The sequence below is a fragment of the Sturnus vulgaris genome, chromosome 1 (genome assembly GCF_052056855.1).
Source record: "Sturnus vulgaris isolate bStuVul1 chromosome 1, bStuVul1.hap1, whole genome shotgun sequence".
Classification (NCBI taxonomy): domain Eukaryota; kingdom Metazoa; phylum Chordata; class Aves; order Passeriformes; family Sturnidae; genus Sturnus; species Sturnus vulgaris.
Window position 1 is genome coordinate 14791339 of NC_142243.1, and position 25814 is coordinate 14817152.

The 25814-nt window shown below is 38.1% G+C and overlaps 1 protein-coding gene across 5 annotated transcripts in view; it reads left to right on the forward strand.

The window, feature by feature from the left end:
• The first annotated feature begins 327 nt into the window (after positions 1-327).
• ZNF438 (zinc finger protein 438) overlaps positions 328-25814 on the forward strand; it is a 51844-nt gene continuing 26357 nt past the window's right edge. For 3 of the 5 annotated variants that reach the window (XM_088159938.1, XM_088159952.1, XM_088159946.1), the window contains exons 1-3: positions 329-366; positions 2408-2489; positions 2993-3046. The gene's annotated coding sequence lies outside the window, so the exon portion shown is untranslated. Of the gene's footprint in view, positions 367-803; positions 932-2407; positions 2490-2992; positions 3047-25814 lie in introns of those variants that run through there. The other 2 variants (XM_088159957.1, XM_014880392.2) reach the window with 2 other exon arrangements.

Below are 25814 nucleotides of genomic sequence, written 5' to 3' on the forward strand. Positions count from 1 at the left end.
ACTCCTATACTTTTCAAAGATTCCTTTTTCTGACCTGCCCCTCGAGACCCCCCATCCCAGCGCCTAGCAGCCATCAGTTTCGGGGTCCGGCTAGGAGAGTAGCTTCATCCCCCTGCCAGTGGCTGGTTGGGACGGGGAGGGAAGGCCTCGCTCGGCCCAGCGATACCCGAGGCCAGAGCCCGACACTCCCGCGGCAGCGCCACCGAAGCCCGGGCACAGAACACGGCCGGGCCGGGCCCTGCCGCCCCTTTTCCTCTTTCCCTCCGCCAGCCCCCGCCCGCCGGCGGCCCCGCCCCTGCGCCTTCCCGCGGGGGTGACGCCGCCGCCCCGCGCCGCGGAGGCGGGACCCGGGCACGGCGGGCGTTCGTAAGTTCCTTCCCCCCGCGGCGGTGGGGCCGCGGCCCGGGCTGGGGGCGGGCGGCGCCGGGGCGCGGCTGTCCCGCTGTCCCGCTCTCTCCCCGCCTGCGGAGCCCGCTGGCGGCGCGGGGCCGGGAAGCAAGAGGCGGAGGGCTGGTGGCTCCCGGCGGGGCGGGCGCCTCCTCTGGCCCTCACTGGTTGAGCCCGAGGAACCCCTCGGGCCGCCTGCGGGGCCCTTCGCTCGCCCCGTCACGGCCCAGCTGGTCCCGCGGCTCGGCCGAGGCGCCGGGCGGCGCGGAGGGCTCGGCAGCGTCCCCCGGGCCGCCGAGGTGTGTGCGGGGCCCGCCCGGCTCCCGCCGCCGCAGCCCGGGAGCGGTGCGGGGCCTGCGGCTCTCGGCCGGGGGCGCCGTGTGAGCTCAGAGCCAGCACGGGCCCCGAGCCCCGGCCCAGAGTGTCACCCCCGAGTGCGGGAGCTGCCAGAGGGCGTGACTGCCATTGCCGGTTCTTGATGTTACAATAAAGACCTGCGGAAAGATCGCGTACGAGCGGTTCCTCCAAGTCACGACGGCTGCTGGTAGAGCTCACGCTTTTTTCAGTGGTGGCCGTAGAGCGCGGCCTCTGTGAGGGTGGCAGTGGGTGCCTCCAGGTTCTGTGGCGCTGGGCCGTGGCAGCGCTCGGCTCCTGTGCCGTCCCTGCCAGCGTGAGTCAGAGCTCTGCGCCCAGCTCTTGACTCCGAGACCTGAGCGATGTTTCATAACCTTGCTGCTGCTTCCATAAAAGTACAAATACCGTGTGCAGTCCTCTCGGGCTCCTTAGAGTTTGGGAGGGACTGACAGCCAAAGGAGTTTTGTCCTGTGGCTGCAGAAATGGGTGTAGTAAATGGGTGTAGTGTTTGTATGTAGCTTACTGAGGCCTGTCGGCTTATGAATCCATTAGAACTTTTAATAATGACATCAGGGACATATCCCAGGTTCAGGTGTGTCTGGCATAGAGAATAAAAGGAGGGAAGCATTTTAAAGCCACGTAAGAGAATTTTCAAAAGACTGGACAAATGTCTGCAGTGTGGCAGATTTGAAACAATGTGAAAGATTGCCTTGTTTCAATTTATTTTGCCCAGAAGTCATGTTCTATTAAAAGATTTACCTAGTTCTAGACCTAAATTAAGATTGGTGTAGTATGTCTTGTGCTCAATTCCTTTCTTCTCCAAGTTAACTTGTTGAAGCTTTTTAATGTGTATTAAAGTCTCAGTCAAAAGCCTAGCCCTTAAATGCTGTATAGTTAAGCTAATTATAGTCTTGAATTTTCTTGTACTGATTTATTTGAATCTGTAATATGCCATTAAAAGTGGTTTTTCATGTTATTATTCCTTAATAAAAAGGAAAGAGGAGGATAACATAGTTAAATGCACAGCTCCCTTGGAACACAGTAGTTTATGTACATTTTTTTCCCCACAGAACTATTCAGCAATCAAAATATTGAACTCTTGGTCTTTTGTTTGTTTGTTTGTTTTTTCAATAACCTGATTGTAGCTAGTTATTTTTAGTAATAATTTAAGTTAATATTTTTCAGAGTTATTTTTATGTAAAGCAAAATACATCAGGGATGAGTGTATATTTTTTCTGCTTCAGTAGCTAGAAGAACTGGATTTTTTTCAAACTTAGAGTTTGTCAAAAGACAGAACGGAAAAGGAAAAAAAAAGTGTGTGACAAGTCATATGTTTAGCATATTTTTCGAAATGATCCAATGTTCTTAGTATTTAATTATAAAGATACTCTTGGGTGATGCTAACTGGAGAATCAGAAGAAAACCAGCACTATACAAATGTATTTAGCTTTTGGGCAGACTGTTAAAGAAATAGCTTGTGCAGTAAGGAAAGTTGTTGTTGAAGTGTTTTTCAAAGCATTTAATGAAGAAAATGCTAGTTTCTTATGTTTCCTACATCTCATTTGTGAGTGACAACTAGCATTGATGGGGAGAGCATAGATGAGACTTTTCTCATGTGAAGCCTTAGAAACCTGTAGTGATTGTCACACATGTTTTTGATGTACAGGTTCAAGGATTATATTGTGCTAGGTGGGAGGAGTGTTCTTCATCAGGGACTTGGACTGTTTCAAGCATTTTTATGTGCACAGGTAAAACATTTATAGAAGTGGTTTAATGTTTTAAATGTCTGTATGAAACTGGTGATGGTTTTATGTATTTATTTGCACCTAAAGAGGTAGATGGTGTGAGGTCAAAGTGAAATAACCAAATGTTGAATATAGAACTTGAATTGGAAGCTGACTGGAAATAAATTACTGCAGTTGCAATTAAAGAAATTTCAGAGTTTTAAAAATGTAGTGTATGGTAAAATAATAAATATTGCTAGAATAAGTAATAAAAATTCATACATTTCTGAAGATATTTAATATTGTAATGTCTAGGCTAAAGTCCTTTTAATATATAGTATGCCTTAGAGGAGATGCTGTTGTATTGTGGGTAAACATGTTTTAGTAGAATTCTTGTTTATTTGCCACTTCCTAAAATATTTATCTTTTCTATTAAATAAGATTTTCTGTCCTTTGCTAAATGTATTTCCTGAGATATTGGAACTTTCTGTTGTTTTTGTTTGTTTGTTTTTATTTCCTTGAAATAGGAATTAAGATGGATGAAACATTTCATTGGTCATAGCAGCAGCAGGACATATAAGGTGGGTATGTTGACAGATTACAGTTAATGTCTTTGCAGGGTGTTTTAGATTTTGATTCTGTGTCCATCTGAACACACAAAGACAGTTCTTACCTCTTTGTTTGGGTTGCTGTTTATTTGCTCATTTAAAATTCTGGAGGGTGTACTCCAGTGAAACTAATTGCTTTCATAATTTCCATAAAAGATATTAGTGGTTCAGCAGCAGGAAAGTATGTTTTGATACTCATCCTTATTTGCAGTCAAGACAAGACATGGGCCTTGTTTGGTAAGACTTAATACTTCATGTTGGTGTTCTAATTCACTTACAGAGATCCAGAACATGCTTTTACTTAAAAAGATTTTTTTAAAAACAAATTTAAAACATGATCATGTATTTTTACAAGACTAACATTGGCAAATAAGAGAAACAGTGCTTGAGTAATAATTGAGCCCTTTCTCATGGAGTATATTTGCATGTTGTTGTCAAAGCTAAATGAATTACAGACTTATTCATAATGTAACCACCATTGAATTATATGACAGAGATCTTTATTTTTATTTTTTAAAATTTAAAAAATAAAAAGTTGTGGGGTTTTTCTTTTACATTTCATTCTTTCTTGTGCTGATGTAACAAAGAGGTTCTTACTGCCAGCTTAAAATGGCATTTGGAGAATGCTGTTGTCTTTGTAGTGTATTTGCTTTGTCACTGTTGGTCTTGTCACCTCATGAAACCACAGAACAACTGGGTAGAAACCATCCTATTCAAATATCACAGTGTGATATTTGCTAATGAAGTGTATCTTTTACTTACTGTATTATAGTACTATATTCACTGGTGTTGGTTTGTCCCTTATTTCTGATTAAACCCAGTTTAAGTAGTATTCAATCATTGCTTTTTAAAAGGACGAATTTAGTAGGTATTTATAATGCAGTTGAATGTGGTAGGAAATGCTAGCGTGGTTTGTGTAGCAATATACTGTAATCTGATAACTCCCAGTTAATATCAAAAATGTAATCAAAACACCATAAACTTAACTGTGGTAGAACTGTACTGTGTATTGAACAAGGATGCAAAAGGGCATCAGTTAAGGAGAGACTATCTTTGCTTTTTCACTTCAGCCCTTTACCATTTTAGGAAATAATGTTTTCCTCACCTAAACTCTGAACTGTTCTTTTCCTCTTTGTTTCTTTCCTTGCATCTTTTTGAAGGCTGTACAGTACTGAAAGCCTTGCTTGAAGGGAGACTGGCTGGTGTCTTCATACCAGAAGAGGTTTAGGACTGAGCTGTCAGCTCAGTCATCTTGAATTGTTGCACAGATGGAAAGAATGTAATCAGTAGCTCAGTACATTTTTCAGAATTGTAATGCATTGTGGTCACTTCATTTGTGTTTTTTGCAGAATGATGAGATTTTTTTTTTCATGGAATCATATAAAGAGTACAATTAGGGAGTACTGAATCATAAATATGTTTGGTTTTGGTTTTTGTCTTTTTTTTTTTTTAAGTGTGACTTTTAGAGGCTGCTATCAGATGTTAATTTCTGTGTATGCATCATGTTGTTTTATTCCGTGGCTTAGCAATTCATTGTTTTTGAGAAAGTCTAAACCCAGGATTGTTGGTTTAGAAAAAGTGTCACAGTTAATGCCAAGAAGAGATCATGTGGTGAGCTTCAGAGCTGGACTGTCTCAGCCCTGCTGAAGAGCCTCTGTCACAGCAAGTCACTGGGGAGACAGGAGTATTCTTGGGGCTCACTTGGGTATTTGCCTGAAGGAGCAGGTGCTAAAGAGATGGAAAAGCAGCTTGGAAAATTTGTCTGATAGGCAAAGGAATTGTTGGGGAAAGAAACTACTTCTGGCAGACTTATTAGGATCTATCACTGAAATTGGTTTGGGATATTAGGTTGGTTGTAAATTACAGTTCCAGGGACAATTTTTGCTGTTCAAGTGTGGCAGAGCAGTCAGAGCTGTTTCCATATTCAATCTTTTTCATGAAGCTCTATGTTACCAGCAGCTGAATGCTGACATGTCTGTAGGAATTACTTAATGGTTTTACATGACCCCAAAGCAGAAACCAAACCAAACCCCCCCCAAAGGTGCATTGTCTTAATTTTTGGTGCGTTATTCAGATGTTAAGGACAATTGCAAGGGACTGTTTATCTTATTTAAAGGATCTTTCTGCTGGGCCAACACTATGAAAACGGTGTATGGTGACATTGCTGCTTAGACTTATGTTGTTGTTATACTGTACTTCTTTGCCACTTTGCTTTTCTTACATGTATGCTTGTGGTTATTTGGGATGAACTATAGAAAATAGAGATTTTACAAAAATGTTACTGATTTTTATAGTTTTGAGCACACTTTAGTCTTCTGCTGAATGACATAGAACTTAATTTTGGTGGATTTTTTTGGCTGTGACTGGTTGGCCTCCCTAAGGGAGACTACAGTCTGCTGATTGTGAGGGTGTGTGATCTCGGATTTATATCAGGCTGTCCTTTCAAAGAGTGCTACATACACCAAGACGTGAAGTTCTGACAGTTTTTGCTCATCCTCAGCTCAATTAAAACAGAACTGCTGATGAAGAAATAAGATAGATCCATGTTTTTAGGACGGAGGGCAGTAAAGCTGAATTACCCAACACTGGTCTCTGCTAATTATGTGCAGTATCCTAAAGATAAAACTATATGATCCCCAAAATACTGTTAAGGAATGAAAAAGGATCAGTCTGTAGAAACCTGCATAGTCCTGTCGTGTGTGTAAGTGTGTAGTACTGTGTGTGTGATGAATCAAGCACTTGAAGTTACCAGCCTGCCAGTAAAATAATATGGATGTTCAGTGGGTTGTGTTGCATTTGTCATCAACTGATTTTGAGGCTTTACTGAAGCAGGAAAACAAATCAGTATTGGATTTAGAAGAAAGGAAGTATTCTATATTACCAGACTGAAACAGAGACCACCCAAATGCTTTCAGCTGGTTTTTGTTATTTTCACAAATAGTTTGTTCTTTTAGCAGAATGTTTAAGAACAGAGAGTCGGGTCAATCACTCTTATTATGTTTTTCCCTAAACAACAGTATTAAGCAAACTTTACAATATTGTTCATCAAAGAGGAAAAAAAAAGTCTCATAGGTTCTCTTGGGTTTTTTGTTAGCTTTAGAGAAAAATAGTGATAGGCTGTTGTGATTTCAAATCTTCAAATGATAGATGTAATGTGCTGTGCTTATGGAAACTTTTTTCTAGCTTTGGCTGGATTGTACCGTGTAAGGGCCAATATAGTATCTATTCTCTTTTATGGTATTAAGTAAGTTAATTCAGAGATGTTATATATTTTCCATAGTTCTGGTAGAATAAGTAGGATGCAAAATATTCTTGACCTCAATATAGTGTGAGTTATCTTTTTTTACAGTCTTAATTTTTCAAAGGGCAGGTCTGGTGCCTCATTGAAGACCTAAAACCAGAAAGTCCTGGGCAGTTACCTTTGCTTGGTGTGTGTGTGTGTGTATTCTCCTGTAAACTAGTGATTTTCTTTCTGGGCAGGTACCCTGATTGGCAAATGACAAAGATTTGCAGACTGTAATGGATGAGATATAAAAAGGAAATTATGCTGGTGGACAAAAAGGCAAAGACTGCCTGGCCCCAAATGATGTCTTGACATGTTAGTAGTGCCACATACTCAGAGTAGGGGACTGTGTGTTAAAAAGCTTTTTTCTTCTCTTAACTTCTGATACCTGTGTTCATACTTAAAATCAAAGTAAACGAATTGTGATGGAGTATAAAATGCTATGGTAAAAATCAGTATGTTACTGTCATACAGCATGCCATCACAGTGGATGTGGTGCTGGAGGCCTCTAGAAGGATGTAGAGAGGAAGGGAATCCGGGAAGAGTCTAAAAGACGAATCTGTGGGGATGGAAATTTGCTTTTATAAAGAGAAATTGGCAAAAAAAAAAAGATAGCGAATGTGGAGAAGTATAACACAAATATACAGGATGACTTGTTTGAGAGAAGTAACTCAAAAGCTTTTGTTTTGTTGGTTCATGCTATAAGACTAAGGGGACATTCTGTGAAATTAGGGTGGCAAAGTGAGAAAGGAAACTTGAGAAAGGATATATTTCTCAATAAACTGTAAGACTGAGCTCTGCAGTCTAGGGATAATTTTAATTTAGAAAAATTCTAATAGAAATTGGATAAGTTAGTGTGCAAGAATATTTACACAGGCTCAGGTTACCTTTTCTCCTGAGAGAATATAATCCCTCATCTTTTTGTCACTTGCAAAATTATTTTTTCCATTATGATTTTTAATAAATCTCGTCTAAAAATCATGTGTTGATGTTGTGAGTAAAGGAATTAAATCTATCCCTGGTTTGTTTATGGGAGAAAGAGCAAACAAATTAGTGAGATGCTGTAATTCTCTTTCCCTGTATTGGGTTATATCTAGGTGAGATATAACTTAAGTTGTATGGTAATATGTCTAGTTCCCTTGGTAGGATGCACTGATTTACTTCATTTCTTTTGTAGATGGGGATACTGGAGAAGAAGATTTGGGGATTAACATCAGGGTCCTCATGAAATTGGAAAGAATTTACATAGGCCAGTTGTTTTTGTGACTTGCTACTCATGAGATGTTGTTCTGTTCATCTTTGATTTTTCTATTGCCCGGGCTTGTGCACTGACTTGGTGTTCCTGCAGTAATTTAATTCGAGTCAGTACTCAAGTTTGTTCTGTACCTAGAGTGATGGAATATTTTGGGAGGATGAAATGAGCTAACGCTGGCCTTCTGTGTCACCCTGCCAACTCCCAGCAAGTATGTAAAAAGTCATAAAAATAGCAGTGGGGGTATCTTAATTAAATGAGCATGCTTGTCGCTCTGCCAGTCTTTTCTTGGCATGGTTCAAGTTCTAGAAACTGTTTGCTTTTAGTCTCTATCAAACTCAAATATAAAACTCTGTGATAAAGGCATCAGAAGCAGCATTCAGCAGGAAAAGACTACAGAATCAGCTTTTTCTCATTCCCACTTAAATGTCCTTTTCTCTCCATTTAGTGCAGGCTGCAGTTTTTACTTTTGGTGTGTTTAGCAGCAGATTGAGTTAAATTTGTTGTGTTTGGCTCTAGAGCAGCAAAGAGCAGATGTCAGGGAGGTGCCATGACAGGAATAAAAAAATTCAGAAGTCTTGTGGGAATTTGGGGGTGAGAGGGAAGTCTTCCTCCTATTTTTTCCATGCTAGAATCCATGTTATAACATTTACAGCTGGCATTCAGTTCAAAAGTGGCCGTGCTGCAAGGGTTGATGCTTTGACGCAGACATTCTTTCCCACAGCTCAAATTGTGGAAACAGAGTTTATTTATAAAATAAAACATGCCTGTGAAATTATAATTGATACCTTAATTACAGAGAACTTGCCTGAAAGATGGTAACTTAGCAATCCGTGGGATATTTTCCTGGCTTAGAATAGCCACAATTTATACTGAAACATTTTCTCTGCGTGAATCCTAGAAATGGAATTCCCCTGTCAAGGCAGAAAAACTTCAGTAACTGAGAGGTACTCTGCCAGGGATGATAAGTCTAAAATAATAGTTAACTTTTGAACATTATTTAGGGTTGGAACATCTGAAAAGTAAGCTTTACTATTTGGGATTGTCACTATTTGAAAAATTTAAAAACCACCACTACTTATTGCCAGTCTTTACATAATCAGGTGGGTCTCAAATGTATGTGGGATCCTGGAGAAGTTTCTTGTTTTGGATTATTTCTTTTCACTTTTGTAAATGAACGCTATACTCCAAAAGTCAGTGGTGGCTTCTTTTTTCTTTAAATCTTCTCTTATTAAGGCCATTTCTGAAAACACTTGGTGTAGTTTGTTAGTTGGTAGCCTGATTGCTTGTTTCTCTTTCTTTCTCACATCTTTGTTTTTCATTCATCATCTACTTGCACTGCAAGAGTATATATTGCCACAGTATAGTTTATAGAAACATAAATACAATGTAATTTACATCATATTTACATTTACATAATTTTGATTTCAGGTTGTATTTGAAAATTGTGCCAGTTCTCTGTTGTTGTATGTGTAGAATTATATACTTGAAAATTCCTGGAGGAATTTTTTTCTGTGGCGAAAAAGTTTTATTTACACAGTGATCTGGAGGGGAGGACAGTAATAAATCTACTTTTCCTTGAGATGGTATTCACTGATCTTTTATTAGTGTTTTAGTAAACCACATTGACTCCTGCTTTGGGTCTTTCTGTTCTGGTGGTGAAGCTGGACTCTTGCCTAACTCTGGCAGTAGCTCTTATCATTTGCTCGAGAGATGAGATTTGAAATAAAAGGAATGTATGTTATTGTGCATTTAGTAAGAATATGAAGTCTGACTTTTTTTAAAAAAGCAATTAGTGTAGTGGAGTCACTTGACAGAAACACCATATATGTAAGGCATATAATGTAAATATATATTTATATTCTCCTCTACAAAATCCTGAGTGGAGTGTGCTGCTGTTCAGGTTTGAGAACAAATCTTCCCATGTCTTTTACTGATGAACAAATGTCAGTGCAGTGGTAAAAGAACATGTGACTAACTTTCCTGTTTGCTGTGGCATGTTGAGTTTCTTGGTTAAACAGCTAATTTCAGTGACTTGAAAGTGACAGGCATGCAGATAATTGTGGTCAGAGCTGCTCCAAGAGGATTGAGTGAAGCCTTTTTGGATTTCTTGAATGATAAGGAAGCCAGGTTTGATCAACAGCTGCTAGAAGGGTTATTCAGACACTGAGTTAGTCTAGTCCAGTGCAGGATTTTTTACCTCTGACGAGTTCAGAGCATGTTCTGCTTGAGGTGAGCTGGTGAAAGGAATAGTTTTGGTATTTTTGATTATGTTTGCCCTGAACTTAATTTCTTACAGATATATTTCACCTGACTTTCACATTTCTTTGTTGTGTCAGAAAGACCTTGTGACAACATTAAAAAAGTTGGAAAAATGGTTATGTTGTGGATTCTGTATTTAAAGACTGTGTACTAGCTTTTTAAAGTAATTAAGTATTTGTAAGATTTCTTTTACATGAGATTTTTGGTTCAAAAGAAGCATGAAACTGTGGAGTCTGTTTAGGCTAGATCAAGGTTGTACCTGTTTTATTTAGTTTTTAATGATTTAATGCAAGCATCAAACCTACATTTATGTACTAGCATGCTTTGAAGATAACTGGTCTAGGGTGTAATTAAGGTATAATTGATCTAATTCACTGTGAAAGTTTTGAAACATTTTTGAAGGGTTTTTTTTCATCTAAAAATCTTAAAATATTTGGTTTAAAATATAGATGTTCATTGGAAAGTGAAATTTCTCTTTAGTTTTGATAGAAAGCTTTGTTCATGTTCAAGAATAAAGCGGAGTAATTTCTTACTTTTTTTCAACTTTAATATTTTTCTACACTTACAGAAATGCAGATACCTTTGAAAGATTTAGCTGATCAGCTTTTGAGAAGCACAAAAATTCCTTAAATTAAGAATAATGCTAACAAAATTGATGGAAGCTCCTGAATATAGAACTGGTTTGTTCTGGATAAGTCTCTTCCTGTTCCAAGAAGCTGTTCATTTTGGAAAATCAAAAAATAGAACAACTATAAAATCTTGATTATACAAGTCTTGGAATAATGATTTTTACTTTGAACATCATCAAAACTGCAAGTCAAGGAAAAAGAATAATGTGTTGATGGGGTTATCGTAAGAATTTGTAAAGTATTTTCCCCCTAGAAAACAAAAAGTAAAAAAATATTTTTTTAAGTGCACTGTACCTATAAGCTATTGCAAGTGTCCTCTCAGGGGAATAGAACAGGCTAAGTATTCTGAGTTTTATTTAATCCTGAGGGATTTCAGTGATGAGGGGCATAATTAATTTGAGCATGCGAACCTTTTTTTGTTCAAGTGGAATTATGTTTTAAAGTGTTGGCTGTTCAATAATGGAAACAATTTATTTGAATTGTCTCTTCATAATAGTTCAAACCTGAAACACTAGAAAGTCTGTTTCTAAAATATTTGTTAATAATTGCAAAATTAATAGATAAACCTAAAGAATTCATAGATGTTAGTAATGGTTGAGAGAGAATAGTCATGCCTGCCTAATGGGGGATATTTACAGAGAAAGGTTTCAGGTTTTCTTTACTGGCCTCTCTTTCTCCAAGACTTGTGTGTCAGTGGTGTAGTTACCTGATCATTCAGTCTTTGGCAGTTATCTTTAGAAAGCTGCTCTGAATTGGGAAGGAGAAAATGTTTAGTGTGTATACTTGCAGTGAGGAAGGCACAGGGTGGGAATATTAACTCATGTTAGGTTTATTGATTGTAGATGTCCCCCAAAAGAGGAAGTTTTAAATTTCTATTGGAATCTAGTCTATCTATTACAAATAACTGTATTTAGAAGCCTAGTAATTTTCAAAACTAGTATCTTTGGAATTCACTTTGTCATTATAAAGTGGTTTCACGGGCCCGAAATATGACATTTTTTACTTTAAGGTTTTTAAAGTTAATTACATTTCTTTCTAGAAATAAGATGAATGCCAGTAACCTCCCCGTTAAAGATAGATCATTACTTGTAGTGGTACACTAGAACTGTGGAGTACTCTGAGTTGGAAAGGGCCCAAAAGGATCACTGAGTTCAACTCCTACAAGTCTTCAGACAGAAATTGTGCAGAGGATTCACAAAGAGCAGATGCGGCCATGTGGAAAATACTGATTTGTAAAGGTATCCTTTGAAGTGCCCACTGTTGTGAGCCACAGTGCTGCAGATGAGTCAGTTACAAATTCATGTGTTGAAAGGAATGCTCAGTTCCTGACGTGCTGCCTACACTTGGGAGGTACAGGGAACCCTTCCCATGGCTGTTGCCTCCAACTCATTTGCACAGTAATAGCCCTCGTAGGCAGCTCCTGGCTTCTGACAGACTTCAGTCAGTTCACCTGGATGAAAATAGGCTGTGGTTTTAAGCACATTGAACTGAAAAAAAGTCACCACTGGGAGTATTTTTTGCTTTACACCTACAAGTCCTTTGGAAACAGAGTATCTTGCAACAATATTGAAATCCTTTTTTCTGTCCAATGAACAGAGTGTTATGTGCTGCAGATAGGTTTGTGTTGCATTTATGGCTGTTGAAAAACTAGTGGCTCATCCACTACTGCAGCTTTTTTGGCTAACATCTTGTATGACTATTGTACTGCTGAATCTTTAATCTGCTGTGGAGACAGACAAATATAGGAGAAGTGACTTTAATCTTTAAAGAACGTGTATTGACTGGGAAAGCTAGTTCAGTTTATTTTTTGCAAATCACCAAACCTTAGAGATTAAGATTAAACCTTAGGGATTAAGTTTAGTTCAGGAAAAAAATGGAACTTTCCCTTTGTCTACAGAGTGAGGTCGTGGTGCTTGTCTCTTTTCAGCCTCCATCTCAGTAAAATAATAGAAAATGTAATTGTTTCATGTTTCAGTTTTATCTCCTGAAGAATGGGAGTTATGGTTACTTGTGCAGGCCGTAATGTCAGCAATTACTTCTTGTCCTTGTTGCTTCTTTCCTGCACTCTCTCTTCCCTATTTGCATGCCCGTGTTTGAAATTCTCATGTGCTGCTTTTGTATTTTCTTTTTTTTGCCCCTTGATTTTATTTATTTAGAGATTCCACTGAGCAGGTAGCTGTGTAGACTTCAGCCGTGCAGGAATTGGTTGTGCAGGTGGCTTTAGTGATGGCAAAATCCCACCCACCTTAGATGTGAAGGTAAGGAAAAGGAAACAAAACAGAATCCAATAGACGAGATGGGAAAAGAAAGGTAAAGGGGAACACCTGAGTCACAAGGTTGGAAGAAAAGAAGCTAAAGTGATATGCTGGTTTTGGCACTGCAATGTGTGATGATGCTATTCTGATTTGTAATTTTAAGAACAGCTAAAGAAGTGTGTTGCTTAAGTAAGATAATTCACTGTTTTTTTTTTTTTATTGCAAAAGTATCTTTTAATCTCATTTTTCGGTAGACCAGATTAGAACTAGGACTCATTTTAGAGGAGCTTACTTTTATTTGATGAGGATATGTAATCATGGTAATTTTAATAACTTAATAAAAGCACTAGTGCTTGGTTGCTTTATTGTTCATCTCTTGTCTGACTGGGGTTAGGTACAGCCATTATTATGTCTTGGTAGATTTAAAGGAATGCTATTTTCCTTAGTGAAGAGCTGAGGAAAAAATCTCTTGTCTCACTAAAATGGGTCCCAGTTCTGTGTGAAGGACAGGCGTGTGATGACTGTTCAGTTTCCAATATCACACTTGAAGGCTTTCTAACTAGACTGAACTGCAGTCAGATTACTCAAATTCCCACATGTCCCTAGAGAATAGAAATTGTTTCACCAGCATATACATGGAGTACTTTGAGCTAATCCTGCCGAGTTATGGAGTTTATTTCAGAATTTGGGATATTCATTTTTATGGAATAGGTAATGGAGAGGGTTAGCGTTCTTGCTTGAATAATGCCCTATATACTTTGGACAGAGGTTTTACATTACTAAATAAGAACAAGATCATCTTCTAGAGGGAACACTGTTTGGTCAGCATAAATTTAAAAGTCCAAAAGAGACAACTGACCTTTCTTGTGTGGTGTTTGCAGCTTTTTCATGTTTCTTCTGGGCTTTAATTATACTGCATATACATGGCAAGAAGAAAGACCAGGGATTTTGTTCTTTTCATGGAGGTGTAGCTTTATCACATCGTTGGGAATTTATAGCCTAGTAATATGTAGTGTTTTTTCCATTCCTGCATTTTGCAATTGGTTTGTACAGCCTTATAGCCTGGCAGCTGAAAGCTGACTTTTTCATGATTTTTTTTGGCATGAAAGGGTTACTGTTCACATTTCCTGTGTAATTCCTTCTGATCTTGCTGGGCTGTAATTACTTTCTTGATGTTAAACATTCCCAGGCTCCTATAACCTTCTAGCTTGCTTGCACTGGCCAAGTTTGTCCCAGGTGATCATGTGGGCGAACCTCCTGTTTTTAAGGATAAAAATCTCTCCTTCCTGTGTTAGATAGGCTACATACTCATTCCTTTGCTGTGCAATCCCAAGAGAAATCTTTTAAAAAATAATAATAAGGTAGTACATCACTCTTTTAGAGTCAGACCTAGCAGCCAAAATACATGACAAATCAAGTGTGTGGGTTTAGAATTTGCTGAATCTTGGTTGAATGACTGTGAGTTCATGTTAAAGATTATTTTTTCTTAATACATTTGGAAAATAGGTTATGATATAAAAAAGAGATTTTGACTGTAGCTTCTTACTTTTGACCATATAATTGGCAATTCTTTTTAAGCTTGTTTGAATGTAGAAGTACTTAGCTGAGCCTTCAGGGTTCTTTTTTCTTTTGAATTCTTTGCAGTAGCTGCATATCTTAAAAAAAAACAAAACCGAAAAACCCAAAAAAAAACCCAAAAAACCACCCAGAATCCATAGTTCAGTTATCCTGTATTTCTTCTGATTTTCAGTTTTGGTATATAAACAGCAAACCCAAGGTATTATTTTGTTTTTAAATAGAAGTGACTGCATACTACTGAAAAATGTTGACTTCAGAGGTGTGGGAACTGAAGTGTTCTATTCTGCAAGGGCACCAAAAGATTTTCTGTGCTGCTTTTGAGCTTTAATGTGGAGGAGACACCTGTAAGAATGTGAGTGAAGTTTGTTTTCCATGACCTTTATGCTGTTTTCTCACAGTGCCAAGAAAGATGAAAGGTGGTGATGGCAGGGTTTTTTTAGGGTGTGAGGAGTTGTAATGTGCTGATACACTGACACTGGTGAGTGTTGGGTTGGTTTGTTTTTTTGATTTTTGTTTTTTTTGTTACTGACAATGTCAGAGAAAGTAGTTGGAGGTTCTGTACTCTATTGGTTCAAAAAGTAGCTTGAATTTTGATACTTCAGCTAAGAGCAATCTCATTATTTTATTATATTCTGCTATCCTGTTATAGCTAACTTTTTTTTGGTCGTAATCCTAGTCTTATTAACTTGTGCATTTAATTGGCTGCTTTGTGAAATTCTCAGGCTGCAAGTAATTCTGCTTTATTTAGCTGTATTACTGTACTTAAAACACAGATACTCAGAAGTCTTCCCAGTAACTGACTGACTGAAGTCTTGTCAATGTGTAACTGTGAGCTCAGTGGGATTGTATGGTTATACCTGGAAGAAAATGGTTTGTAGGTAATAAATTGTATCAGTTTGAGCCCTTTTCTTAGTTTAATTCTCATGCACTCCAATGCCTGTGCTCTACTATATAAATTAAAACAGTTGGTATGTGTGTTGTTGACTGTGTTGCTATGCTAGTGAATGATAGTAAGAATATATTTTAATGAAAATGTTTTTAATATTTTTAGGAAATTTGAATTTGATGCCTTAGTTATAATTGTAATGCAGTCATTGTGGTGGCCAGTTCTTAATTTCATAGTCCATCATGTAACTGGGAATGTGATCTTTCTGTTTTTGTTGTTGAACCCAGATATTCTTATGGGGTATTATTCAACACAGAGAAATCCAGTCCTGTCTTGAAGTATTTATACAGCAGTTATGTGAAAAAAAACCATGAAGCACTAGGTGAGTTTAACTGGACAGAAAGAGATGCTGCTTGTAATTTTCAATTACACTGTCATTTTATTATGTCCTGCTTGTCATCTTCAGATACTTGAGATTTGTTAGGAAACCTCTTAGGAAGAGAGTTTACCTTTAGCCACTTGGATATGTGTTAAACATGTTGCAAGCATGATAGGCTTCCTGTGCAGCAGGATAATACTTTGGTTAAAGCTTTTCTTTTCCAAAACAGCTCACTTTTGACTATATATTATAAAAAAACTGATGAATTTAGAGTTAGTTGAGAGGCAAACTCTACTGAAGCCTATTTTCCATCCAATAGGATGTATAGTTCATCTTGCCATTCTCTTTACCTGTTTAATTTTGCTTCTGTTTAGATAAATTCAGAGAATAATTACTTGCTATTTTGTAATTAAAGGTATCCTGTTATGAATTTATTTTGTAAAATACTTAGAATATAATTGACCAGACTCTCTGTTACGAAATTTACCTTTGTGGTGGAAAGTACCCTGAGTGGTAATGAATTTTCTTCCATGAAAAATTTATGGTTTCAGAGTCTTTGTGAATTGCCTCTTGCTTTTTGTATGGAAGTCATGTTACAGAATGTAAGATGGTTCTGTTTTTCCTCTGTGTGTGTGCATGTTGATCTTCTAGTAATTTAACTTAAAACTCTTGTGGACTTAGATGTCTGAAACATACGAGAGGCAAGATGATGCATATAGCTGTGATGCATGGAAGAATTGGACCTAACCTTAAGTGTATTTAGTGCAGAGAAAGAAGCTCTGGTTTTAACAAGCTGCTATAGAAATAAGGAATTATTTGAATTAGGGGAGATTTTAAGCTTTCAGACAATGCAGTCAACTGTATTTTCATATTCAGAGTTGTTCTCTCTTAGGGAGGACATGTAAATTACTGTTGTGACATAATGCATAAATGTGTCTAGGATTTGATAGTAATTAATTCATTTTACTTATCTAAGGATAGATTAAGTGCCTCAGTTTGAAACTGGCTATAAAAAGTAACATGTAAACAAATTTAATATACATCCGGTGTAATAGCACATTCGGTAGAACTGAAGGCGCTTTGTTTTCAAGTGCAGTGGTTTCTCACTTTCAGTGTTCACAAGCTGTTTAGTCACAGAGTGCCTCTTGGCTAGATTTGACTAGATTTTTAAGGGCAGTTTTTATTTCCATGGCTTTCTTGACTTGAACTGTATGTGGTAGAGTCTTAAGTACTGCTAAAATGTTGATGAATTAAGTTGTTTGTCACTGGTGTGCAGAAAGAATCATAGAATATCCTGAGCTGGAAGGGACCCACGAGGATCATCAAAGTCCTGCTCCTGGGCCTTCACAGGGCAGCCCCGAGTCACGCCGTGTGCTTAGAGCATTGTCAAACACTCCTTGAACTCTGTCAGGCTGGTGCTGTGACAGCTTCCCTGGAGAGCCTGTTCCAGTGCCCAGCCACCCTCTGGGTGAAGAATCTTTTCCTCATATCCAACCTAAACCTCCCCTGTCGCAGCCTCAGGCCATTCCCTCATGTCCTGTCACTGGTCACCACACAGATCAGTGCCTGCCCTTCCTCTGCTGTCACAAGGAAGCTGTAGACAGGAATGAGGTCTCCTCTCAATCTCCTCCAGACTAAGTGATCTCAGCCACTCCTCGTATGCCTTCCCCTCAAGGCCCTTCACCATTTTGGTGGTACTCTTTTTTACGCTTTCTGACAGCTTATATCTTTTTTTATATTGTGATGCCCAAAACTGCACGCAGGCCTCAAGGAGAGGCTGCGCCCGTGCAGAGCTGAGCGGGACAATCCCTGACCCTGCCCGGCTGTGCCTGATGGCCCCCAGGGAGGCCTCCAGAGTGACTGTGACAAATCAGAGGTCTGGGCAATCACCAGCCACATGCAGTTCAACAAGGCAAAGTGCTGGATTCTGTCCCTAGGATGGAGCAACCGGGCAATGAGAGTCTGGAGAGCAGTGCCACAGAAAGGGACCTGGGGGTGCTGGTCCATGGCAAGTTGAACATGAGCCAGCAGTGCCCTGGAAGCCAGGAGGACCAACCCTGTCCTGGGGACATCAGGACAGCCAGGCAAGGGAGGGGATTGTCCTGCTCTGCCCTGGGGCAGCCTCACCTCCAGTGCTGGGGGCAGTTCTGGATGCCACAATATAAGAAAGACACAGAACTGTTAGTAAGCATAAAAAGGAGAGCCACAAAAAGATGGTGAAGAGGCTTGAGGGGAAGCTGTGTGAGGAGCAGCTGAGATCACTTGGTCTGCTCAGCCTGCAGAGGAGGAGACTGAGGACAGACCTCATTGCAGTCTTGCAATGAGGAGGGGAAGAGGAGGGACAGGCACTGATCTCTTCTCTGTGGTGACAGTGACAGGACATGAGGGAATGGCCTGAAGTTGTGTCAGGAGAGGTTTAGGTTGGGTATCAGGAAAAGCTTTTTCACCCAGAGGGTGGCTGGGCACTGGGACAGGCTCCCCAGGGCAGTGGTCACGATACCAAGCCCAATGGAATTCAAGAAGCATTTGACCAATGCTGTCGTGCACATGGTGTGACTCTTGGGAGTGGGGCTGTGCAGGGCCTGGAGCTGGACTCTGTGATCCTTGTGGGTCCCTTCCAACTCAGGATATTCTAAGGCTTTTTATGGTTTTAGAAGAACAGTCAAGAAAACAGAGAACCTTACAAGGTATTTAGCAATATGAAAGATGTTAGTAAAGAGAATACACTGTATCCTTATTATACATGTGTTTCTCCTGTATAGAAAGAGTTCTGTGCTTGTCATCTGCTCCCATGCTTGAATTTTATGTTTTGTCATCTGCTAAATGTATAGATATTTTCTAAATTTTTTACTTACTGGAGGCTTCTTCTAAAATTCCTATCCAAAACTTTGTATTTCAGAAACTTAAGCTCAGTTCTTCCATTGTATAAAATGAATTTGGCTTCCGGTCTGTGAATTTTCATGATACTTTAAAAATGTAGGTGGTACAGCTATTGCAGTCAACAGTTTTAAAAATGCTTGCAAGTTAAATATATATATATATATATATATATAGCCAGAAATACTGAAAAAAAAGTATTTACTTATTTACCTTTGAAGATAATTGTCATCAATGGAAGTACTTATTTTTTAGATTCATCACATGTGAGTTTGAAGGGAACTCTTTGTCACTGCAATTTTGTGTTTGATTTTTAAGGTTAATTCAGTTCTAACTTGTAGCATGATCATTGACATTTACATGGTATGGGCCATGAGGCCTGCATGCAGCAAGTGAATTCACGCAGATCAGAAATAGCTTAGAGGAAAAATGCAAAATGTCTTTGGCAGTTATCACCATGATTTTTAATCTCCCCTCCTCTCTTCCAATGCCCTAAGAAAAAGTAGTTGAGCTGGATGAATGAATGTTTGATACAGAGGATGATGCAGATTGTTGGCATGCACGCAGTGCATATCTCAAAACTGCAAAGTTTACAACACAGATCTTACATTATTTCACTGGTAGTGAAAGGTGAATGACTTTAAAGAGCAGAAGTGAATGTGATAGAAATAATATGAAGGGTTTTCTGCTTTGCTGCAAGAGAAGCATTGATTTTTCTTTTTACAGAAATATGTTTGATAATGTTCTTTCCATATTAAAATCCTTATCTAAATCTTAAAGGATACCATGTTCTTTTCCAGGCTTGTATATTTTGCTGTTTAGTGCAAGTTTTTGAGATAAAGCAGAACAATAGATTAGAAAACCAAATCGCAGCTGTGTAAAGAAAACTATAGCAGGCTGAAATAATTTGTGTGTTTAAACATGTTTAATGAGTGTTCACTAGAGAACCTCTAAAAAGTGAAATGTCACAGCAAAACCTTATAGACTTTTCTGTGGTCTTGTATATTACATGTTCTCTTGCCTGCTTAAATAGTTCTCACCATTCAGAAGACAAGTAGAGTAGTAGTGTGCCAGTGTTCTTTATCTGAAAAAATATATTGGAGACTTCTTATCAGTGTAATTCAGATCATAGAAAGATGAGCAGTTTCTTAAAAGTCATTCTGTATTCAGTAAAGAAAAATTATGAGAATCCAGCCTGTTGCAGGTATTGGGAGCTTGTGCTGATAAATCACTTGGCAACTAATCAATTTCTGAAGCTTTAAAAATACTTCTTTTTATCTATCTGACAATTTTCAAACAAATAAAAGCCACTCCGTTGTCTTCTGTACAGGTTTTTCTTTCTGAGGCATGTAGAATAAATAGAGCAGGTGTGTTAGGAACTGTGATCTAATTTTGCAGGTTGGGAGCCAAGAACAAGTTCTGCATGTACATATCTTCAACTTAAATCTTTAAAAGGAGAGCAGACTTAAAAAACAAGGAGTACTTGAGCATAAAAATGTGACTTGCTTGACACCTACTTGTTCGTTTAGTTACTCCTAGAACAATTCTTCTCTTAAGAAACATGATTTGTTTGGTTGAAACAGGGTAAGGAAGGGAGTGAAGCAATACAGTTTTAAAGAATGGGGAGCTGATGATGGCAAGCGCTGTATGGCTTGGAGACAGGAGATTAAGGAGGTAAAGTTATTAATAAAAATCTGTGGGCAGCAGAGTACAATGGAGTTCTTTAAATATAGAGGATGTTCTTGAAGGGTACCAAAGCTTAGTAATGATAGAAGTCCAATACTGGGCAAGGATGATAAATTTCTGCTCTGCAGAGAAAGGCATAAATATTCAATAAATATTTTGTTCTGTATTCAGAAAAAGGCTGGATGATGCTTTTACATCTCACCACCTCCATCATTAGTGATGGGAAGAATGTATTATCACTGTACCAGCAACTATTAATGTTAAATATTTTTAAATCTGCTGCACTGACACCTACAGATACTAAAAAAGAAAAAAAGCTTAGAAGCTGTATGAATTATTCATTTTGAGTTTTAACAAATCATGGAACAGTGGAGAAATTTTAGAAGGCTAGAGGTGAAGGGGAACTAATGTGCCCAAATTTAGAAAGTATAATAAGTGCACCTTGAAAAGGCTGATAGTAGTATGCTGTCAGTGAAGATTTAAAGGAGAATTGAATAATTAATGCTGATGAGAATGGGCAAGTCAGACCTACATTGTACTGCTGCATGGGGTTACTGCTTTCTGTAAACTGATATTAGGCTGACTGGCCTTATAGCTTCCCAGATCCTCTCTCTTACCTTTCTTGGAGATGGCTACGTGCCATTTTCCAGTCTTTGGGAATCTCCCTTGACTTTTAGAAGATGATAGAGTGCATCCTTGCACTCACTCACCTTCTCTGCTAAGCATTAGGCCCACTTTTTCCTTAGCCTTTCTTTCGTGACCTTTGCCTTTCTTAACTCCATATGCATGCTTGAGCAGTGTCTTAAATAATTAGAACTCTGCTGTAATCTACAGACACTGAGCATGACTAGCAAAGTTTGGATTTAGACATAAAGTAGGAATTAGTGGTGCTATTCAAAAAATAGGTGTTTGGTTATTTAATTGCCCTAAGTGAGCAGAACTTCAGTGTTAGAACTTGAAGGCTTGACATGACTCAGGCAGTGTAGGTGTCCCACAGCATGGTTTTTATGGTAAATTAATGAAAAGGTACTTTGTGTCAAACCAAAAAAGCCTAGTTGCTTTAAAAGCTTGGTCATGCTTAATTGTTTTCCTCTTGAAGTACTAATTCAGCTTGGTCTTGCTTAGTTTGAGATTTAACTGAATGCAGTTGGAATACAAATATCCGTAGGAACAGAAGACAAAGCTGGAAGCCCATAGAGAAAGAAGAATGTTCCCAGGGTTAGCATAGACTGTGCACCACAGCTGGTTGCTGGACAGCATCCAGGAGTAATTTTGACATGTTTATTTCACATTTTTTCTCTGTGAACATGTTTTAAGGACACTTCATTAAAAATGTCCGATAGCCTTTGAAGCTCTGTGCTTTTAACATTTTTCAAACAACAAACAGAATGGTGGATACAAAAATGAAAATTATTTTGGCAAGGACTATTTGCACAATGAGAACAACACAAGCTAAGTGAGTGAAGGCAGTAAAAATACAAAAAAGAGTAGATCAAATCCAACCTGTCCTAATTTAACTGTGTGAAAGTTCTTTACTATGTATGGTTCATCAGTAACATAATGCTGATAGAGGACAATAGACTGCAAGAAAGAGAGTCATTTAAATAAATCATAGAATATGTTGTCCTGTGTATTTTCTAGGAAGGGTGTACCAGTTTGAGCAACAGCTGATATTTTATGTCCTTCTTGATGCTAGTAATAAAGCATGTCACCAAAACTAGCTATGTCTGTGGATTACTTGTGTCTACTTAAATTCTACTATTTAAAATACATTAAAAAATGAATTTATACCAGAATGACTAGAAAATAACGCTGTTACGTTCTTATTGTTCTTAAAATAAATGGCACATTAGTCACTTCAGCCCAGCAGTTGCCTTTTCAGTTGGGTCAGAGCTCTGGGAGCTTCTAACCAGGGAACTGAGACGTTCCATGCAGGAGAGTCCATCAAAGTGGTGACAGTCCTTTGCCAGAAAGTGAAAGGGTTGTGACTGAGCAAAGAGTGCGGGCGAACAGCTGAACTTCTCTGCTGGGGGCTGTGTGAATTAGTCTGGGCACAGCAGCAACAGGGAGGGCAGATGCTGCCTCTGCTGCCTGTGCTCAGCTCTCAGCTGGGCTGTCACTTCCCTGGCTGCAGCTCTCACAGCTGTACTTCACATCTTCAGCTGTGGATGTTGAACTGCCCTTAATTATGCAAGATAATTTTGAGTGCATTGGTTGCCTTTTGGGAATTCTTTTTATCTACAAGTATGAAATTTACACAATATTCTTTAACACTTAAGGCACCTACTGTGACAGAACTTGTATAAAATGTGACCTTTTAATTTTTGCACTAAATTTGGAACTCTGGGTTTTATGAGGGTGCTTCAGTGAGATTGTGTTCTAATTTTTCAAATTACTGTTTGATTTTTCCAATATAGAACAGTTTATTTATCCTTGGGAGGCAGTAAAGGTGGAAGTTGAGTAAGATGGAAGGTGTTTGTGCTAGTCATTAGATTTTTACAGGTTTTTTAGGTGTGACCTGTTAAACACATAAACTTTCTGTTTATGTAGAAGCATGTTTGGGAAACATAAGTTACAACTCATAGTTGAGCAATGTTTTTAATGTTTGGTATTGTTAAAAAAAATCCAACTATTGTATTTGCATCTCTGGGTTTAAAAGTGTATGTGTTTTTTGAAGTGTACTGGACACTCAACTGTCCAGAAAAAAACCCATCCTTAGCCCTGAAACAGTCTGGACTAGCAGTGTCAGAGGCAGATTTTGGGGGTAGAATCAGTGTAGCACCAAAACAGTCAAAGCAGTCATTAGTACAACATCTGATTCATTGCCTGGAATATTTTTTACTACTAGGCTATCTGCAAGGACCATCTGTGCCTCACAACAGTTTCACATGCTGAAATGAAATGCTACTTCTTCAGTAAAAACTTAGAAGCTATTTTTGAGTTCAGCTGAAGAAAACGGCCTTTTTCCTTCAAAATAAGTCACTAAATATTTCAGAGTATAATTCAAATTAAGAGCGTTTTTTGTTTGAGAGAACTTGGGTCTTAGAATTTAGAATTTAGGTTGCTTTATTGGTGTTAGACATGGCAGTGTTAGGGTTTTGGCACTAATACCTTTTTTCAGTTCTTTATTTCTTTAACTTGTGTATTAGGAGTTTGAATGTGTGTTAGAGGTGAGCCCTTTTGAGAGGGAATTTAAACAAAGTTGTCAATTAGTAGGCAGTTTGAATTTTAACACCTTGGAAGTACATGCCATTTTCGCCTAGGTCATTTATTGCTTGGTTGGGCACAGTCAGACTAAATGGCTGCTATTTTTAATTTTTACTTATTATTTTTAGTTTTTATTTTAATTTCTTAGCTCTAGAATGCTTGTTTTGCTTGGGTCTGTGAATGCAATACATTGAACTTAAAGTCATACACTGCATGTTATAAAATATAGAGGATATTGCTGCACAAATTTTATAAATGCCACAATGTAGTTTTCTTGACCTTTTAAGAAACTTGTAATGGAAATTCCTGTAGAAACAGCTGTAGATGATGATCTTATTTGATACCACAGCAAAATTGAGTACTGTGTTCAAGTTTGCAGCTGTAAAATCAGAAATAATTCCATTATTTTAGTCAGAATTGCAAAAGCAATTCACCTTACAAAGCCTGGAGTGGTTTTTTTTTTGCTTTTTGTTAGCTGTTGGTTTTTCTTCCAAGTAGAACATTAACAACATACCCAGACTATATGAAAATAATGAAACGCTGTACAAAATCCTTCCTGAATGACACAGGAAGTTTTATCAGAGGAATGCAGATCAATGTTGAAGTAACTGAAAATACTTCAGGCTAAATAGAAGAAGTGACTGACTATTTGTCGTTTCTCTGCAAAACTTAAGGGCCATCTGTGATTCTATGAAGAATTCAGCATCACATTTCAAACTTTAATCAGTCAAATTGTGCAGGTGAATGTGGCTTTCAATCCTCTAATTATTAATGGAATTTTTACGGCTGTGTTATCTGACACATTCAAATAAATTTTTTGTACGTGCAGTTAGGTTTTCAGGTATCAAGTAGCTCCAAAATACATTAGGACTCCCAAATTAAACAGAACTTGCTCTCCTTTCATCGTTGCAGACCTGGCTGCAATGTCTGTAGTCTAAAATTGACAGAATCCTAAAGCTTTCATTGGAAGTTGTAACACTACTAGTAATAGCTTGTTCTTCAAATGTTAAAGTTGAGGAAGATAAAAAAATCCCCAAGTAAAATACAACTAATGGGGTTTTTTTGTCTTTCCTTTAGTTCTCTTTAATTATTTTGCTTGGTACCTTTGTATGTTAACCTCATTCTGCTCTTTGAAATTACCTGGTCTTCTCTAGTGTAAAAACAGGTTATTCATTAGGTAAATGAAAAGTATATATGACATTTTATTACAAAATATCTTTATTCTCTGCTGGTCACTGAGGTTCTCTTTAATCCATCAGCAAAATTGATGGATTAAATATGAAATATGGGAGGCTTAGGTAATTCTTAAGTATAGTAAGAGCATTGCAATAGAAATTGATGGAACAATCTGTCCTATGTATGTAAACCAAATTTTCAGCCTGTCATTTTCCATCTCCCTTTGCTGTCAGCTAGTAAATACAATTTGATTTCTGAAAGGCAGCTGTTGATGTTTTCAAGAACTCCTCCAGACAAAGCTGTAGGGCCAGTGTTGACCCTGTTTTAAGCCAGGAAGTTGGATGGCATGACCAGGTGCAATTTCTGCCAACCTGAATGATTTTGTGAGTAGTTGTGTATACAGTCATAAATGTTTGTCTGGTTCTGTGAAGTTTTAGTGTAATTCCAGTGAATTTGCTGTTTATTGTTTGTGATACTGTTTCTCTGAAAAGAAAGCTAATGTACAGCAGCATGTACACAGTGAGATAAAATACGTAGTCTGGCCTTATCAGATCAAAACAGTAATTAGTTATGAACAAAAGTCAACAAGTCTCACAATTTAATCAGGTATTGCAAACTGAAAACCACAGTGGTGTGCTGCAATTCCACTATGAATAATATAACATACTGCTAAAAGAAGTATAAGATACATAAATTGTGTCTTATGAAACTGCATAGTTGAGAATCTCAGCACAGTTTCTAAGCAGTTTGGTCCCAAGCAATAAATGAATGCTTAATTAAGGACCAGGATAATGTGGTAGTGGGGAGGAACAGGAGTAGAAGGAACTGTGCTGTTTGAATTTTAAAGTGAATTCTAGATTAGTCATTGCCCACTAAGGATGGTACATGTTTCTGTTTGTTGATTTGTTTTAAATACTAAGTTAATTTGAATTTAAATTGTAAGAACTATGGATAACACAGATTTCATGTAGTATGTTTTAAAGATGAAATGTCTGTTTTCCAGAACTATTGTTTCTAGCTTTGACCTTTTAATACAAAGATGTCTAACCCAGACATGGAACTTATATGGGTCTCTGATTTGTGGCATTCAGAGCACTCCTGCCAAGAAGGGATTTACTAAGGAAAACATAATATGACAATCTGTCTTTATAAATTGGAAATTTGAAAAAAAAAATGTATTTTTTGACATTAAATAAATTGTCCAATATTAGGCATAATAGTGACCGCACTCTTTCAAATTTTTTTTTTCAGAATGGAGTTGTTTTCTTAAA